The sequence below is a fragment of the Periplaneta americana genome, chromosome 8 (assembly GCF_040183065.1).
Source record: "Periplaneta americana isolate PAMFEO1 chromosome 8, P.americana_PAMFEO1_priV1, whole genome shotgun sequence".
NCBI lineage: Eukaryota > Metazoa > Arthropoda > Insecta > Blattodea > Blattidae > Periplaneta > Periplaneta americana.
In genome coordinates, this window is record NC_091124.1 from 10,420,081 (window position 1) to 10,440,429 (window position 20,349).

Below are 20,349 nucleotides of genomic sequence, written 5' to 3' on the forward strand. Positions count from 1 at the left end.
TACTAGTATAGTTTCAGAATGTCGGGAGTTCCCTGTACTCTACGAACACGCAGCGACGACGTGTTTGTTTATATCCTTATCCGTTGCATTACCTGTGTTCGGCGTACTATATACCCAATGTGTCTTTAACTTCAGTCTTTAGGTAGCTGGAATACGAAGCCTCTTTATGAATATCATGACTTACTTAAAAGATTGGGCTGTTTGACTCCTTTATGAATATCTTCACCTACTTCAAGGATTGGGTTGTTTGTCTTGTATATGGATCTCATATTTTAGTTAAAAGATTGGGCTGTTTGGCTCCTTTATGAATATCTTCACCTACTTCAAGGATTTGGTTGTTTGTCTTGTATATGGATATCATATTTTAGTTAAAAGATTGGGCTGTTTGGCTCCTTTATGAATGTCTTCACCTACTTCAAGGATTGGGTTGTTTGTCTTGTATATGGATATCATATTTTAGTTAAAAGGTTGGGCTGTTTGGCTCCTTTATGAATATCTTCACCTACTTCAAGGATTGGGTTGTTTGTCTTGTATATGGATATCATATTTTAGTTAAAAGATTGGGCTGTTTGGCTCCTTTATGAATATCTTCACCTACTTCAAGGATTGGGTTGTTTGTCTTGTATATGGATATCATATTTTAGTTAAAAGATTGGGCTGTTTGGCTCCTTTATGAATATCTTCACCTACTTCAAGGATTGGGTTGTTTGTCTTGTATATGGATATCATATTTTAGTTAAAAGATTGGGCTGTTTGGCTCCTTTATGAATATCTTCACCTACTTCAAGGATTGGGTTGTTTGTCTTGTATATGGATATCATATTTTAGTTAAAAGATTGAGCTGATTGGCTCCTTTATGAATATCTTCACCTACTTCAAGGATTGGGTTGTTTGTCTTGTATATGGATATCATATTTTAGATAAAAGGTTGGGCTGTTTGGCTCCTTTATGAATATCTTCACCTACTTCAAGGATTGGGTTGTTTGTCTTGTATATGGATATCATATTTTAGTTAAAATATTGGGCTGTTTGGCTCCTTTATGAATATCTTCACCTACTTCAAGGATTGGGTTGTTTGTCTTGTATATGGATATCATATTTTAGTTAAAAGATTGGGCTGTTTGGCTCCTTTATGAATATCTTCACCTACTTCAAGGATTGGGTTGTTTGTCTTGTATATGGATATCATATTTTAGTTAAAAGATTGGGCTGTTTGGCTCCTTTATGAATATCTTCACCTACTTCAAGGATTGGGTTGTTTGTCTTGTATATGGATATCATATTTTAGTTAAAAGATTGAGCTGTTTGGCTCCTTTATGAATATCTTCACCTACTTCAAGGATTGGGTTGTTTGTCTTGTATATGGATATCATATTTTAGTTAAAAGATTGAGCTGTTTGGCTCCTTTATGAATATCTTCACCTACTTCAAGGATTGGGTTGTTTGTCTTGTATATGGATATCATATTTTAGTTAAAAAATTGAGCTGTTTGGCTCGTTTACGAATTATATCACCTATTTTAAAGATTGCACTGTTTTACCCATTTATGGATATTGTGACAGCCGGGAAACGATCTCACGACCGGCAGACGGAGGGAAAGGTCGGCCGTGGTTCGGTGCGCCAAATGAAGCTGCGCGCGCATCTGCTTCCTGGGGCATGTGCTGTGGCGTAGAGAGGAGAGGAGAGAGAGCGACCGCAGCAGTGAGGGGAGAAATCCAGAGAATTCGAGAGGTGCCATCTTCTAGGCATCTGTCGATTGATCGCGAAATCGTAGTTTCTCGAAACTATGGTTTAGTTATAACAGAAGAGACGCAAGTGAGCTAGCAGCAGTTAGTTGCAGTCGATGCTAGTTTTGGACACCAAGGCAGTCTTGTGTAGCAGTGAAGCCAGCTTCGAGACAGGAGTTCGACTTGAGTTGTGTCCGTAACAGTGGGAGCCGGAAGTTCTGAGTTTGGGTGCAGCGGACCGCAGTTGGGGGGACCTGAGTTCGAAGTTCATTGGACTGTCTCTGAAGGTCTGGGGTTCGAGATACTATGAACTCGAGTGACTGAGTTAGAAGAACTAGCCAAGGCAAACGAACTGTGAAATGAGAACTGACAGTTCTGTGTTGTAAATAGTGCTTTGTGAACATTAGTTAAAATTAACAGTTCATTGTTGTTCTCAATAATCCAAGTAAATTGTAATTGTCGTCTGTGGAGTACAATAACGAATACTAGTGGTAGAGCGTTGGTACGTTAAACCAAAGGTCCCGGGTTCGATACCCGGCTCCGGAACAATTTTTCCCTCGAAATTATTCAAATCAACTTTACAGGGATTTATACCTGAAATCTTGATTTGCATAATACACGTCACTCTTCGTTAACAGAAAACCACAATTTAAGTCACACGGAGTTAGTGTGCACTCGAAGTTGGTTGCTTGACGGTTGTCAGCCCACTTTGAGGCCTGTGGATATAGAAGGAAAAAAAAATTGGATCGGTGTCGGTTAGAGTTCCCGGGTAGCTCAGTGGTAGAGCCTTGGTACGCTAAACCAAAGGTCCCGGGTTCGATACCCGGCTCCGGAACAATTTTTCCCTCGAAATTATTCAAATCAACTTTACAGGGAGTTATACCTGAAATCTTGATTTGCATAATACACGCCACTGTTCGTTAACAGAAAACCACAATTTAAGTCACACGGAGTTAGTGTGCACTCGAAGTTGGTTGCTTGACGGTTGTCAGCCCACTTTGAGGTCTGTGGATATAGGAGGAAAAAAATTGGACCGGTGTCGGTTAGAGTTCCCGAGTAGCTCAGTGGTAGGGCGTTGGTACGTTAAACCAAAGGTCCCGGGTTCGATACCCGGCTACGGAACAATTTTTCCCTCGAAATTATTCAAATCAACTTTATAGGGAGTTACACCTGAAATCTTGATTTGCATAATACACGTCACTGTTCGTTAACAGAAAACCACAATTTAAGTCACACGGAGTTAGTGTGCACTCGAAGTTGGTTGCTTGATGGTTGTCAGCCCACTTTGAGGTCTGTGGATATAGAAGGAAAAAAAAAATTGGATCGGTGTCGGTTAGAGTTCCCGGGTAGCTCAGTGGTAGAGCGTTGGTACGTTAAACCAAAAGTCCCGGGTTCGATACCCGGCTCCGGAACAATTTTTCCCTCGAAATTATTCAAATCAACTTTACAGGGAGTTATACCTGAAATCTTGATTTGCATAATACACGGCACTGTTCGTTAACAGAAAACCACAATTTAAGTCACACGGAGTTAGTGTGCACTCGAAGTTGGTTGCTTGACGGTTGTCAGCCGACTTTGAGGTCTGTGGATATAGAAGGAAAAAAATTGGATCGGTGTCGGTTAGAGTTCCCGGGTAGCTCAGTGGTAGAGCGTTGGTACGTTAAACCAAAGGTCCCGGGTTCGATACCCGGCTCCGGAACAATTTTTCCCTCGAAATTATTCAAATCAACTTTACAGGGAGTTATACCTGAAATCTTGATTTGCATAATACACGCCACTCTTCGTTAACAGAAAACCACAATTTAAGTCACACGGAGTTAGTGTGCACTCGAAGTTGGTTGCTTGACGGTTGTCAGCCCACTTTGAGGTCTGTGGATATAGAAGGAAAAAAAAAAATGGATCGGTGTCGATTAGAGTTCCCGGGTAGCTCAGTGGTAGAGCGTTGGTACGTTAAACCAAAGGTCCCAGGTTCGATACCCGGCTCCGGAACAATTTTTCCCTCGAAATTATTCAAATCAACTTTACAGGGAGTTATACCTGAAATCTTGATTTGCGCAATAACGAATACTGTGTTGCTGTGTGGAGTGGAAATCCCATTGTTGACGGGAGTGTTTGCATTCAATTATAGAAAGTAATTATTGTTGTGTTGACATAGAAAGTAATTATTGTTGTGTTGAAATAAAAGTTACATTCTCGTTTGAAGTAAAAGTTACAATATCATCATCACTTACTTCGATCCAAAACTAGCTACATTAGATATTCGACAGACCCTATTAGACGAAGTATGTAGTTCTATCTACAATTTTAAGAAAATATTTACTGTCAAATGTATAGAAATTTGTAAAACCCTGTTCTATAAAATTTGCAGATACAGTATTGATATTATGTAGACGTGTGGTTGAGAAGCAATAGAATATGTAAATAGACATAAGACTTCATTTATAAATATTTCAGAAAATAAAATGTTTAGAGATTATATCTGATATGATTTTATTTCATAATGTGTAATTTGTTTTGAGCATGAAGCTCACAAACATGTGGAATTTCGTTGCTAGGAAGTAGACTAGTATGTCCAACCCTGCTTGAAACAAAAGATTTTAAAGAAACACAATTTTATTGTATTATCTCTGTTGTAGAATCTGCAGCACGTCTGCGTAATGTTGCTTTCTGGGTATGACAGAAGTTTTAATGACTTGTCTAATGAAGAGAAAGTTTTGTTTTGAGTGCGTTCACAAAAACTGTTTAGACTCAGAACAGAACTATCTATGAATACACTTAAAAATAACATATACTTTGTGACTCTCGCAAAAAAAAGCTTTGTTTGCATATTAAAAACTTTATTCTCTTACTGAAATTTGTTCCCTTTAAAATCAAACGCAATTTACAAAATCGTACTTGTATTAAAATATGAAACTTTTTGTTCCACTCAAAGGCGTGAAAAATAACGATGGAAGCGCTCGGAAATTAAAACTTCTAACACTGCGGCCGCCATGTTGGATTGTGTTTGCATTTGTTATGCAGCTAATGACATAATTTAATTTAATGTATGTAAATTTTAATACGCGTAAATTTGCATTCTAACAGGACTTTTTTATATCGCGTATCAGGGTTGACTAATCACTTCAAAGCTATCAATTAATCGTAATAATGGGTATTGGAATGAAAACCCCCAAATTTTAAACTAATTACTTAATAGGATAATGAGTAACTAATTGGTAAATAATTCACGTGTTGAAATTAATGGTCGCTCTTGTGAATTGAAAGTACAGCGTTTCACTATTTAAAGATATTAACAATGCAGCTCCATGGTACGTCATTTGAAATCTATACTGAATTACAGCTTTCATTATTGAAAGTTGCAGAGGGACTTAAGGTGATAGTTGCTAATTTATTTATTTAACGTTCTTTCTAAACTAGAGAGGCTATTCAGAAGCGACCAGTGTTGCCAAATCGTTGGATAATCATCGAATTTGTAAGTCCAAGGATCTTGGGTATTTTGTTATGAAATTTGAATCGTTCATATATTTTTTTACAATTCTGCATGTTTTCATGAAATTCTGTGTTCTTCTTCTCTTATGTTGTTGGAATAATGTATTTCAACAGTTATTTGATTCCTTTTACAGAAATTCACTAAAGATTCATCTTTGTTATTTCTTTTTCCCAATCTTATTTTTCAACTGTTTTTCATATTGTCCTTGACCTCATACTACTGCATTCCAGTCGCGCATTAGGATTGCGCATGCTCCCTTCTTCTCAACTATCTCTTCTGCCTTATAATAGCTTTCTTCCACATTACGTCTGCTAATCCATGTAAATTTGCATTAGCACGAAGTATATTTTCTTCCCTAATAGTTTCACCATTATCATCCACATCTACTTAACGTACTGATATCACTTTATCTTTTACACGTGGTCTAAGTAATACACCAACACCATGATTTTCTTTGCATTCATTTGTATAAAATAACCTATAGAGGGGAAGAGAAGGCCTGGTGGCCTTATCTCTACCAGTTAAATAAATAAATAAATAAGTAGGTAAATAAATAAATAAATAAATAAATACATAAATAAATAAATAAACAAATAAGTAGGTAAGTATGTAAATAAATAAATAAATAAATAAATAAGTAGATAAGTAGGTCAATAAATAAATAAATAAATAAATAAATAAATAAATAAATAAATAAATAAGTAGGTAAATAAATAAATAAATAAGTAGGTAAATAAATAAATAAATAAATAAGTAGGTAAATAAATAAATAAATAAATAAGTAGGTAAATAAATAAATAAATAAATAAGTAGGTAAATAAATAAATAAATAAATAAATAAGTAGGTAAATAAATAAATAAATAAATAAGTAGGTAAATAAATAAATAAATAAGTAGGTAAATAAATAAATAAATAAATAAGTATGTAAATAAATAAATAAATAAGTAGGTAAATAAATAAATAAATAAATAAGTAGGTAAGTAGGTAAATAAATAAATAGGTAGGTAAATAAATAAATAGGTAGGTAAATAAATAAATAAGTAGGTAAATAAATAAGTAGGTAAATAAATAAATAAATAAGTAGGTAAATAAATAAATAAATAAATAAGTAGGTAAATAAATAAATAAATAAATAAGTAGGTAAATAAATAAATAAATAAGTAAATAAGTAGGTAAATAAATAAATAATTAAGTAGGTAAATAGGTAAATAAATAAATAAATAAGTAGGTAAATAAATAAATACATAAATAAGTAGGTAAATAAATAAATAAGTAGGTAAATAAATAAATAAGTAGGTAAATAAATAAATAAGTAGGTAAATAAATAAATAAATAAATAGGTAAATAAATAAATAAATAGGTAAATAAATAAATAAGTAGGTAAATAAATAAATAAATAAGTAGGTAAATAAATAAATAAATAAGTAGGTAAATAAATAAGTAGGTAAATAAATAAATAAATAAATAAATAAATAAATAAGTAGGTAAATAAATAAATAAGTAGGTAAATAAATAAAAAAAGAAGTAAATAAGTAGGTAAGTAGGTAAATAAATAAATAATTAAGTAGGTAAATAGGTAAATAAATAAATAAATTCATCACCCATCAACTCATAATTATTTTCCCACCTCACTCCTGATATTCTCGTCACATCCACTCTATTTCTTCTAATTTCTATCCTTTAAGTTTTCCAACTTACCCGCTTGCAGAAGATTCCTCACATTCTACGTTCCATTCCTCAACCTTCTTTTCTTTTCTCGGTTGAATTGCGTCATAAGAGAGAGTTTTTGCACCCTCGTCGTCCGCTACACGGCTAACGATATATTGACGTCAGTAGTGACGTTTGTTCACGTTCGTAAATCATCGGAAAGAATCGTAAGAGATCGGTCCACGTGTTCAAAGTCCTCAAGCAGAGAGCAAGGCATCTCGACGAAACATTTTTTCCTCAATCTTCTTGTACTTCGGCCTGAATAATTTACCAATCTATTCTAAGTAGAGGAATATCGTGCGCCTTGATAAATCAAAAACGAGATGCCATATTTTAGTACCGAATTAGTCGTACGGTAAACTTCGTTCACTTCCACGATATCCGCATAGAGACAGCAGCTCCGCTATTGAAATAAGGTGAGATGAATGACTGATTGGCTCTTTCCTCAATGACGTCAACATAGCGTTAACTGTTTAGCGGACCAGTAGGGTGCGAGAACTGTCCAGTGTATCTGTTCGTAGTATCCTCCTCCACTTATTTTTATGCTTTTATTATTGGCTATTATTTTATCGATTTATTAGTTTATAGATATTGGCAGCAATATTGCAACTAGCGAGTCTTTTATCTTATCGTCTTACTTACTTACTTGCTGGCTTTTAAGGAACCCGAAGGTTCATTGTCGCCCTCACATAAGCCCGCCATTGGTCCCTATCCTGAGCAAGATTAATCCAGTCTCTACCATCATATCGCACCTCCCTCAAATCCATTTTAATATTATCCTCCCATCTATGTCTCGGCCTCCCCAAAGGTCTTTTCCTCTCTGGCCTCCCAACTAACACTCTATATGCATTTCTGGATTCACCCATACGTGCTACATGCCCTGCCCATCTCAAACGTCTGGATTTAATGTTCCTAATTATGTCAGGTGAAGGATGCAATGCGTGCAGCTCTGCATTGTGTAACTTTCTCCATTCTCATGTAACTTCATCCCTCTTAGTCCCAAATATTTTCCTAAGAAACTTATTCTCAAAAACCCTCAATCTCTGTTCCTTTATCTTATCGTCTTACCTGTGCGAAAATGATTCAATATTGAAAGCTCTTTCGTCACTGGAAAACGCGAACATATTTTTGGAACGTACTGTTTACTATGACCGTAAGTCTGCTATGACTGTATATGCGGTCTTGGATCTGTGTGGAGGACGGTTGAGCTTCATTAGTAGAAGGGGTGGGAGTGAAGTACATTCAAAACCTCAGGTATAATAAAAATTGAAGTAAAAATAAAATGATGTCCCTGTACTACATATAGGCTACTGGGTGTTCAGTTCAAAGTGTGTCATGGCTCTCTGTATGTTGTCATGTGGCTAGTCGATGAGCCTAGAGAATTCAATCTTCCTACATCTCCGCAAAGGAGTATTACCTATACGCAAGAAAAGTTGCCTACCAAGTACGGCTTTCATTCTGAAGAGTACTTACCGATACGTACGGTAACGCCTGTAGTGGCAGGAATGTGAACTGTTTGGAAACACGTACTGAGGTGAGTTTTTTTCTTACTGTCGGGATATGGGGAGAGGGTTAAGACGATTACTTACGTACAGTATTTGTTGACATTATCTTCGACGGTCAACATGGACAGGAGCATTTGATTTGTATTGTGGAATGTTGCCGTACACAACCGATGATAACAAATACCCTGGGTACGACTTGCCCGCGCAAAACACAGTTCGTAAAAGGTTATGGTAGCACACAGACCGTACAGACCGCCATCTGTTGCTACGACGTTCAAGTTATACCGTGCACGTTCTTAAGTTCAGATTGAACGCCTTGATTAATAGGCAATTTCTCTGACATAAAAGCTGAAACTCGCTTCAAATCGCTGACTCACCAACAGTGACGTCATGACACACTTTGAAATGAACACCCAGTATAGGCCTACTGCAGGTAGGTAAAGTCTTGACAACCCGTGCAGTATCACTGTCTCACAGCGAACGCGCCCGGCAGAGCTCTGACAACTACACCAGCGCCGGCGGCCCATTGGTGTGCCCAGAGATTCGATGAAGGTGATAGAGCGATCAGTCCGGCTTACGTTTTAATATTCATGGCCCCCTGCATCTTGTCATCTCCGTTATCAGCGCATCGGTCGCGTTTCATTTGTTCTGACGCGGCTTGTCTCGCCGACTGCAGCGCTTATCGTGGGGAAAATTTAAATGTATTAGATTCCGGACACGGTTCCTAGTTTCCATGTGGACACCCACAAGAGACCCAACAAGGCATAAACAACTCACCTTGTTACTGCGCGAGCGGGGCACCGCATTTATACACTCGCATTAGAAATGCGGGTCGGGGGTAACACCCCGTGATTTCCATCAGCCGGGTGGCCTGCATATCCCATCTGACGGGCTGGATCTACAGCGGACTCCGTGTTGTGTTCCTCGTGGTGCAGAGACAATTAACTTAGCATTCCAACAAATTAGGGCTGGGTTCGACAAAATATAGGCGTCTGCTTCCCAAGCTGGAGGTCGGAGTTCGATTCCTAACGAGAAAAATAGCGGAATTTGTGTCACGCACGAACGGTTTAAGGGTAGAATGGTGTGAAATTTCAATTTTCTAAACTATTCTAGGTAGATCTCTGAAATTTTGTAAAGTTGTCCTGCTGCATATACAGGGACATCATATTATTTTTACTTGCATTTTTATTGTACCTGCATTTCTGAATGTACTTCACTCTCACCCCTTCACTAATGTCCTTGCTCCCGTCAGACACACAAACTTACGGCCGCTGTTGCATTCGAAGTCTTCAAGCAGTGAAGTAAACACTGCAGTGTATAGTGTGTTTCATAAATATGATATGCGTTTTCTATAGAAGAAAGAACCTATATTAATTATATCGTACTAAAAAATTATATTCAAGAAACGATAAATTCAATTTCAGAGAATATGCTTCAAAATGTTTTTAATAATATGCGTACTGAATTGAAGCCTGCATTGTAATGAACGGCAACCATTTTCAGCAACTTGTTTAAAAATTCAGATTAGCTTATTTTGAATTGAGGTGGCTAGAAGCAAAGGAATGCTAGTGACATTTGTAATAACATGAGTTAAGTGCATCCAGTGTAAGCAAAAGTATCTAAAATTTTAGTGGCAAAGGGATATTTTAATCGCATCACACATTAAAATTTAAATAAAAATTTCACCGATTTTACGAAAGCTTAAATATTTAAACCCCTTTTTCTCAAAAGTAACTTAAATGCACTTACAGCCCTTTACTTATGACCCCCCTCAATTTAAATGCATCTCTATATTGTATGTTAACATCAATAATTAATATGCTAAATAAAGTAGACATTACATAACGAACATAGCCGCCTGAGAAGTTGAGTTTTTGAAAAAAAAAGTTACTACTCTATTGTATTTTGATAAATTTCGTAAAAGTGATGATAAAACTGAAAATCGTAATATCGTATTTCGCTACAACATAAATGGATACACTACTTTTCTCTCCTCCTATAGCAAGTAAAATTATTTGTTTACATATTGCACTAGTAACATCAAACTCCTGTAATGGAAGGGGGCAACAGTGTTTCCGAGTATAGCCAGGTTAATGTTAAAAATGTTGGTAAAAATAAAGTGATGTCCCTGTATATAGTCTCTGTACAAAGTTTCATCGCATTTGGTGCAGAAATGTCTGAATTATTAACAATTTTATAAATTTAAATTGTGTAAATTTAATAATTTACAATTCATGTTGAGAAATAGTCAGCTAAGCCTCTTGTTAATAACATGTATCAACAAGTTATTGGCAACAGTACAATATATTTAGGACACCAATGTATTGAGATCTACTTTGTATGCCAACATCACGTAGGTATTCAATATTACTTCATAGCTATGCAAACTTGCGTCGTTTTAATTTGTTTTTAATATTTGACATGATCTTTTAATGTTGTTTTGGATGATAAATATTGTCACTATGTCATATTTTTTACTCTAGTTATGTCATTTGCAAATGTAAAGCAAAGTTTTTGTAATTGATTTTAGATGATATCTGTTATATCTCGTACCGTTACCTGAAGATGCCCTACAAAGAGCGAAAACGTTAGTATTAAGACTAAGTAAGATGTAACACATCAATGTTTTTCTTTCATATGTAATCAATGCTTAAACCATAAGACGAAATAAATAATTAATTATTTTTTTATATATGTTATGTGTAAATTTAAGTTTTCAAAAATTGCTACTACTCCCACAAATTCAAATATTTTGACCTGAAATTTTGTCTACATATTGTCAGACCCTCAAAAACAAAACTTACTATACAATTTTCTTTTTTTTATTTATTTTATTAAAAATAATTAAAATATGCTATGCACAAGTGTATAAACAGAAAAAAATTCACGTTCAGCATAAAAAAATAATATTAAAAAAGTATGAATGTTTGGTATAATCCTGATAATAAGTTTTGTTTAAGAACACATTCAAAAACCTCTAAAAAATATAATGCATATTGTACAAAATTTATAGGATAAGTAGCATTTTTAGCAATGCAAAATTTACAGAAAATGACAATGGTGAAAATTGATTTCAAAGTTTGGGATGATGATAATGAACCAGATCTCTGTATTTTTGATTTTCTAGGCATTTTGAAATAGGCCTGGCTTATTATATGCAGAACTTATCCTTCTATAGCCTACATTACCATGCAGTGCACACCTAACCTACACTAGTAAATAAAGATGACGGCTGAAAAAAACTATGTAAACTTATGAAAACACTATGCTAGATAACTGTTACTTACAAATCACTATAGACTATAGACACTATTGTAACACTAACAATGAAACTGTTAGAAAGTTGTAAATATTTCTTATATCACAAAACAAACACCAAGCATGCAAACACGTTGTTATGGCTACTAGCAACAAGTGGAATTTTCCTTTAGACAAGAGTTGTGGTCTTCTTTGTAACTGAATTTATTTAAAAAAACCCACCTTTGAAGTGACATCTGTTGGACTCTATGAAGAAATATTTCGAGAAGTCAAACTGGCTCAATCGGAAATCTAATATAATAAATAATGTGTGAAATACAGTGTAATTTCCAAAATGGTCGCAGAATTCAGAGTGGGGTGCGCGGACGGGGTATTTAAATTACCAGTCAGAGCGCGCAACATTTTAGAAATGTGGCCCTAAATAGCTGATAGACCAGGCCATTTCTCGTCGTATTGACTTGGATGGAGCGCAACAAAAATTTCTAATACCATATTACTGTAATTCTAAGTGAATACTCTTCTCAAAAAAAAAATCCCTAAATGTTGACACTGTTTTACTCGATAAGTTGCTTAATATTACTTACTACTGATTTTATTCTAATCATTAGAGAAACTGATAAGGAATTATTTATCCCTTTGCAGTTTTTTTTAAATAACTGAATAGATAAATAAATAAAATAAATAGATGGGTAGGTAGATACATAGACAGACAGATAGATGAATAGATAGATACATACAGTAGCTAGGTAGATAGACAGACAGGCAGATAGATGAAAGAAAGAAAGAAAGAAAGAATGAAAGAAAGAAAGAAAGAAAGAAAGATGAATAGATAGATACATACAGTAGCTAGGTAGATAGACAGACAGGCAGATAGATGAAAGAAAGAAAGAAAGAAAGAAAGAAAGAAAGAAAGAAAGAAAGAAATCTGATTGAGGTTCTGGCTTATATGTACTTACTTACTTACTTACTTACTTACTTACAAATGGCTTTTAAGGAACCTGCAGGTTCCTTGCCGCCCTCACATAAGCCCGCCATAGGTCCCTATCCTGTGCAAGATTAATCCAGCCTCTATCATCATACCCTACTTCCTTCAAATCCATTTTAATATTATTCTCCCATCTACGTCTCGGTCTTCCCAAAGGTCTTTTTCCCTCCGTCTTCCAATTAACACACTATATGCATTTGTGGATTCGCCCATACGTGCTACATGCCCTGCTCAACTCAAACATGTTGATGACTTATATGTACAGCCTTAGAAAAAAAGTTTTTTCGCACAGATATTTTATAAGTCCCAGAAAAGAGGCAGTGCGTATGATCAGAGGACGAGCGACCTCGTTCACAAGAGAAGGACTAGTTGAGGTAATAAAATTACGCTAGTTTTGTTTCGTTGTATGTCTGGTCATGCGCACTGCCTCCTTTCTGGAACTTATAAAGTATCTGTGCGACAAAACTTTTTTCTAAGTCTGTACATCTATTATCACGCAGTACATCTCACTTGACAATATGTATCAGAGGAAGAACAATTGTTTGTATGCATCTGAAATCTGACTAGTGTAATATGTAGCTAATCGGCGATGTATGCAATGGAGGGGGAAAGGAACTGGCCAGCCTACCCCGTTATCTTCTGCCTTAGTTGCCTCCTGAGTGATGCCTTATTGGTTGCATTTAGGTTCAAACCTGTCTTCGAACAGTTGACAAAACAATAACATACAAATACAGACACACACACCACACACACCCGCACATTTAGGCCCAATTGAATAAAACTCCCTGACTAAAGATCAACTTTGATCGAAGATCGAAAAGTAAACCGAGTTCAGACACTTCTTCTATTGTATAAAACTTTTCTGCGATCAAATTACCTTGGTTCAAATGCAATCTAAGTTCACATGAAAAGGATTTGGCAACATCGCATAAACAGGTGAAATACGTGATGCGCGGACCATGTTAAACAGGTTTGTTCAGTGCAGCCAACCTTGCGATTTTAACTCTTATTCAACAACAATTTATTTTAACTTTTATATTGCTTAAATAGGGATTTAGTGACCTTTTTAGCACCCCATAGTGACAAAATTTAATCTTTCTTTGTTGATAATGAGAAATCTAGCGGCTTTACAACTACTTTTTTGCGACTTTCCGTATTACACTCTGTTGGAGACACTGGTTTTCTTTTTTTTTTGCAATGTAAATAATGGCGGACAATAAGAAGAAGGTTGACTGTTCTCCAAGTTGTTATCATGTTATGGTGTTTGATATTGCTAAACATAATAAAGCTTTATAAAACAACAATTTTCGTTTAGTAATACAGTTAATTGAAAATTTATGGATGTACCTATCATGTTCATTAATAATTAATGGTTGTTATAAACATAATATAATTATAGGTTATGTTATTTGATACTGCTGAACACGATAGAGCCTTATAAAATATAAGAATGTTTGTGTATTAAGGCAAGAAATTGAAACAAATATATATATATATATATATATATATATATATATATAAATGTACCTAACATATCTATTAATATTAATAATAATGGATATTTTATTTGCACAATCTGTCACTCGTATATTTCAAACAGAAAAGAAATAACTGAACTTGGATCATCTAACTTAATCGGAGAAATTTCTTCAGTCAAAGTTGACTTTAGTTTGAGACAAATTAATCTGAGATTAGACTTTATACAACACAAAATTCCAAGTTCAGCTGAAACAAGGATCAATTTAACCTGTGATCTAAGATTAAATGGTTTATACAATCGGGCCTTAATGTTTTATTTCTCTGGCAGAGTTAAGGCCATAAGGCCTTCTCTTGCAACCAACCAGCCATTGCGTATATAAGCATTGTATCACAATAATTGTTTATGAAGTGTTTCAATTGAGTAGTCATGAAAACTTTTCGCAGTACTAGCTTACCAACAGTATCTCATTCGAATATAAATCACTCTGGAACAATTCTGCAGTGCTAGGGAAAAGTGGCATAAGTCAGTTTCCACAAACATTTTTTATTAGTTTATTGACAACTTACGGAACATCTGCTCGCTTGGGAAAAGAGACATAAGTATTTCTCCCATTACAATAATTCATATAGAAGGAAATCAAAACGACGTAAACCAGTGTGAAGACAGTTTTTTTTCCTTCTCCTGTAAAATTAACATTTTTGACTTGTACCACTTTTCCCGAGCACTACAGAATTGCACGTCTGGACCAGTCAAGACACTGAAAAGATTAGAAGATTAGAAGAGCGCTGTGTGTTAGTTCCACGTAACCTATCGGTACACTTGTCAAAGCTTCGCGCACTTCCGGGACGCCGTGAGATGTGGTTTGTTTGCGTATCTTGTATGTATGCGTCAGAACTCCCACCGGCAAGAAAACGAAGTGTCACAGCTTATGATTGATGGGGAATCGCACACAACTTGAATAATTCTCCTTAATGTTTTCCTCGCAGTCATGGGTATAAGTAATATCCGAAAAAGGAGACATTTTAGTAAATTCCTAATTATTCTTGTTCGTCCTCCAATTTAATCTGTGAACTGTGTTTGAATTGTTTCAAATTAATATGTAGAGGAGAAATTTCATGTTGACTTGCTATTTTTTTATATTTTTAAAGTATTTACATCAGTATAATATACTGTATTCGGTTTTAAAGTTGATTTTTTAGTAGGTTATTTTATGACGCTTTATCAACATCTTAGGTTATTTAGCGTCTGAATGAGATGAAGGTGATAATGCCGGTGGAATAAGTCCGGGGTCCAGCACCGATAGTTACCCAGCATTTGCTCATATTGGGTTGAGCGAAAACCCCGGAAAAACCTCAAGCAGGTAACTTGCCCCGACCTGGAATCGAACCCGGGCCACCTGGTTTCGCGGCTAGATGCACTAACCGTTACTCCACAGGTGTGGACTTAAAGTTTATTATTATAAAGTTTGTATTGTTATTGTTGCTAATGGCCATTCCAACTTTGCTATATGGATCAGAAACTTGGACTCTAACAACTAGTCAACTGAAAAGAATAGAAGCAGCTGAGATGAGATTACTAAGACCGCTACACTCTCTATGACCATTAATATAATGAAGACATCCGACAAGAACTAAATATCGCAGCCATTACAGAGACAATCCACAAGTATCGGAGCAACTGGCATGAGTACAGGTGCTCAACTTAATATTCGGTCAGGCTTTATATTGAATATTTAAAAACTTCAATAAACTATTTGAAGCGAAATAAATACATTAATGCGTATGAAATAAAAATATTTGTACTTCATACAAAATAAACAATATAATACATTTTTACAAATTGACCCTGACATTACAAAAATCAAACTATTTATTCTGTTATCAACATAAACAAAAATATCATAGTCAATTTAATATTCGGTCAAAAGTTAGGAAATCAAAAATATACTTCTTCTTAACAACAGCAACAGAAAATTAATCATTTGTTGGGTACCCGTTCTGCTAGATAACATGCTGAAATCGTCTGGGCATATTGAAAACGATCCTGCTTGTATATGCGCCATCAATACGACTCCATTCCTCCTCCAGTCGTCTTTATAACTCTTCTTTTTAAGAAACTGGCACTTTTCTTAGTCTTCTGTTAGTTCATTCCATAGATTTTCTATGGAGTTGCTGTCGGAAGATTGGGGAAACGTATTGATAACTTTCGGACAGTTATACGTAACCAATTGTGCACAATATGCGACTTATGTCTGGGGTCGTTGTCTTGGTAAAATTTGAATGTATTATGTTTTCCCAACTTTTCAGCACTCTTGTGTAAATTTTCTTTCAGAATTTGGAGATACTATTCCTTGTTCATGTTACCGTCAATGAAGACGAGCTCCCCTACTCCAGCAGCTGGCATGCAGCCCCAAACCATAACCTTTCCACCACCATGCTTCACAGTTGCTTGCAAGTTGTCGATTTTCATGTCTTCTTTCACCTTACGCCACACCATCACCCGACCAGCCTGACTAAAAACGCTAAATGGACTTTCGTCTCCGAAAATAACTTCATTCCACCATGCTTCATCCTTGTCAATATTGTTGTTTCCAACTCAAGTCTTTTCTTTGTGTTAACTTCAGATACCAGAGGTTTTTTCCTAGTCATTCTTTCATGGTAACCTCTCTTCCTTAACATTTTTCTAGATTGTTTTATGGTGCACAGTCTTTGAAGGTTCTTTTGCTAGTTGTGGATCACTTATTCGAGGGTTCTTATTAACTTTCCTGATGATCGAACGTACATCTCTGTCTGTTAACTTCCTTGATTGCCCTCTCTGCGGCACATATTCAATCCTGTCTTAATTTTCATATCTTCTAATTATGTCCCCGACTGTACTCCTTCTCATGTTCAACATTTTGGCGATCTCTCTGTGTGTACATCCCTTTGCATGGTGGAAAATAACAAGCTGTCGTTTTTCAAAACTAATATTCTTGCCTTTGCGGCCTATTATTACAACGATCTTGCAAAATCGGACTACAGGTCTGCAAGTGTTAACAGCAAGAAGACAACTGAAGCATACCACTCCCACCCTTCACCGTGCAGTGCTTGCAGACGACATAGTAAACACAGTGAAAAGGGGACCGTATCACACTGCCCTAATATTAAAGTGTATACAATTTTTTGCTTTTTATATTCAAAAGTACAAATTATATGGTATATATTAATTCTGAATCAATAAGTGTCTGCTCAATATTCTTCTATCGTTTGCTTGAATTTATTAATTAAACTTTTTTAAGTTTTTTGCACTTACTACCTGACTCAAGTTCGAAAATAATGAAATTTAAAGTCTGGCCGAATATTAAGGTGAGTACCTGTATGTTCTACTGATGCCAAATGATAGACTATCCAGGAGATTATTAAATTACAGACCCCTTGGATACCGAGATCGTGGACGCCCGAAGAAGCGATGGAGAGACTAGCTTTTCACCTGAGACGGAACAGGCCAAATGGCCTAAACCCTGATAGCTATTGATGATGATGATTGTTGCTAACGTCCAGTTTAATTACTGCAGCATCTGACGTGATACTATATTTCTGGTAACATATCTATTTCTATCCTAAAACAAAAACACATTCTATAATGTTTTAATATACCGTACTATTTTTATATTAAAGGGTAACTAAATTTATATTATTTGTGGCATAGTTTAAAACAGAAACACAGTCTAAAGTGTTTAAATATACCATTTTTATGTTAAAAGATTAGTTCGTCCAGTTAGCTCTGTGGTAGCGCGTCTGCCTCCAGACTATCCGGCCTATCCGGCCCGGGTTCGATTCCCGGCGAAGTCAGAGATTTTCATGTAAAATTTAAATACCTCTGGACTAGGAGAGATGGCGGTGCACAGCTTCTAACCACTAAATTGTGCACCAATATGCCTGGGTTAAATCCCAAATCTCTCTGCAGTACACATGAAGAGAAGGCATAGCTATGCCACTATTGATAGTGATTCGTCCGTCGGATGGGGACGTTAAGTCTGGCGACCCCCTTGGTGCTATTCGAAAGGAGTAGGCTATGTGCCGGCACCGGGTTTCCCCTTCTCTCTTCCTGACCTTCATCTTCATCCTCATCCATTCCCTACATTACACTTACACGAACATTTACACATACACTCACCCTCATTTTATTTTTTTCATCCTTAATAGATTTCTAGAACAGGAAATTACCTGTAGAAAGTTATAAAGGAATCTTCAATAATTATTTAAAGAATTTTTTCATTTAAAAATTTTCATTTCTCAAAAAAAAAATAAATAAATAAAATAAGATAAAAATAAAATAAAATTTTAAAAGTGATTTAAGGTGCAGCAGTCTCGTCTGTATATATGTAAAACATCATTAACAGAATTTGGAGTTATTTCAGTTATCCTTGGATTTTTCACAGCAACATGAAGCTTTAAAATGAAGGTTTATCAAAACTGAAGTTTTGATATATTATTACGGTGTACCGAAGTGCAGAAATTCTGCGTCATCTTATGATGATAGATGAGTGGAACAGAAAAAAAATTCTCTTCGACACCGGGATTGAACCCGGGTTTTCAGCTCTACGTGTTGACGCTCTATCCACTAAGCGAAAAATAATCACCTTGTGATTTAAGACGGCGCTTATTCCGTCGGATCCCGGCCACTTAGTACATGAGTACTTAGCCACGAGTGCACCTCTGCACATGTGTGGACATTGTGCCACTGTCATACATCTATGACGCAGTGCATGAGGGTAGGCCACTAGAGGGAACCAAAGAGGTGGAACTTAAACTGAGAGGATTCAATCCGACATCGAGATGGGAATCCGGTGTGGCTTAGAGGATTAGAGCGTCAGCACGTAGAGCTGAAAACCCGGGTTCAAATCCCGGTGCCGGAGAGAATTTTTCTCTGTTCCACTCATCTATCATCAAATGTTGAGTTTTTTCCTTTTTGAACTGGACCGTCGATATATTTCCCAGCTTTACTTACCTTCCGAGGGAAGCTATGGCAAGGAATTTTATTACATTTAAATGTGTATTGTCCTCGGGCGCTTTTGAACTATCAACCTAGAATTAAATTGCTAACGAAAAGCTACAGTGCATATTCCTCATGTATATAGGCTATTTCCCTCAAGAGTGTGAACATTACTCTCTGAAGGGAGTGGTGATCAACTGAACACTCCGATGTAATTAATAACTATAGCGATATTACTTCCGACATATTAATTTTGCATTGTGTGGTGTAAGATGAAAAGTAGAGGTGAGTGTCAACACAAACAATGCTCTTGCTATTAGCACTGCAGCTTATGTCAGCATATGATAAATTGTTATATCACTAGCGTGTGACTATGGTAACCGCATTTACACAATCCATGGAAATTCTCGAAACATAGGCATACATGTTCACTTTCTTGGTATCGATACTAAAAATGAATGATATGTCCAAAGAAAAAATTACAGTTGTACTGTTTTATAACAAATTACACTGGTCACATAAAACAACAACATTGCACACAAATGCCGGACCATGGATAAATATACATACTAGGTTCAAAAAGTTCCCGGAATTTGCTAGCATCATAGAAACAACGTACCTTAAGCACTATTCTACAGCATTCCCTTCAAAATAGTTGCCTTCCGCAACAACACACTTTTGCCAACGCGTGTAGAGTTCCTGGAAGCAGGCCTGGAAGCCATTTTGTGAAACCCGTCTTAGTGCTCTCGTCGCGTTTGCGATAACCTCTTCAGCATTGAATCTCCGTCCTTTCAGATGACTTTTCAGACGGGGAAACAGAAAGTAATCAGGTGGTGAGAGATCAGGAGAGTATGGTGGGTGATCCAAAGCAGTTATGTTGTGCCTGGCAAGAAAATTCTTTACAATAATTGCGCGATGAGCAGGTGCATTGTCATGCATAAGGAACCAGTTGTTTTCTACCCACTTTTCTGGACGTTTCCTTCTCACTGCGTCCCAGAGGCGACGGAGGGTTTCTACGTACAATTCTTTCGTTACAGTACGACCTTCTGGAATGAACTCATGGTGCATGAGACCCTGAGAGTCGAAGAAAACTTCCAACATAACTTTGCTTTAAGTGTGCTTAAATGCGACAGGCTCATGTCAGTAGATTTACTGGCATGTGAAAGAACTCCTGCGGGACAAAATTCCGGCACATCCGGCGATGCTGATATAACCTCTGCAG

The 20,349-nt window shown here is 36.1% G+C and overlaps 1 non-coding gene across 1 annotated transcript; it reads left to right on the forward strand.

Moving 5' to 3' along the window:
* Positions 1 to 2,490: 2,490 nt before the first annotated feature.
* Positions 2,491 to 2,562, forward strand: TRNAS-GCU (transfer RNA serine (anticodon GCU)). The gene has a single exon. It is a non-coding gene; the product is annotated as a tRNA-Ser (tRNA).
* The last annotated feature ends 17,787 nt before the right edge of the window (positions 2,563 to 20,349 follow it).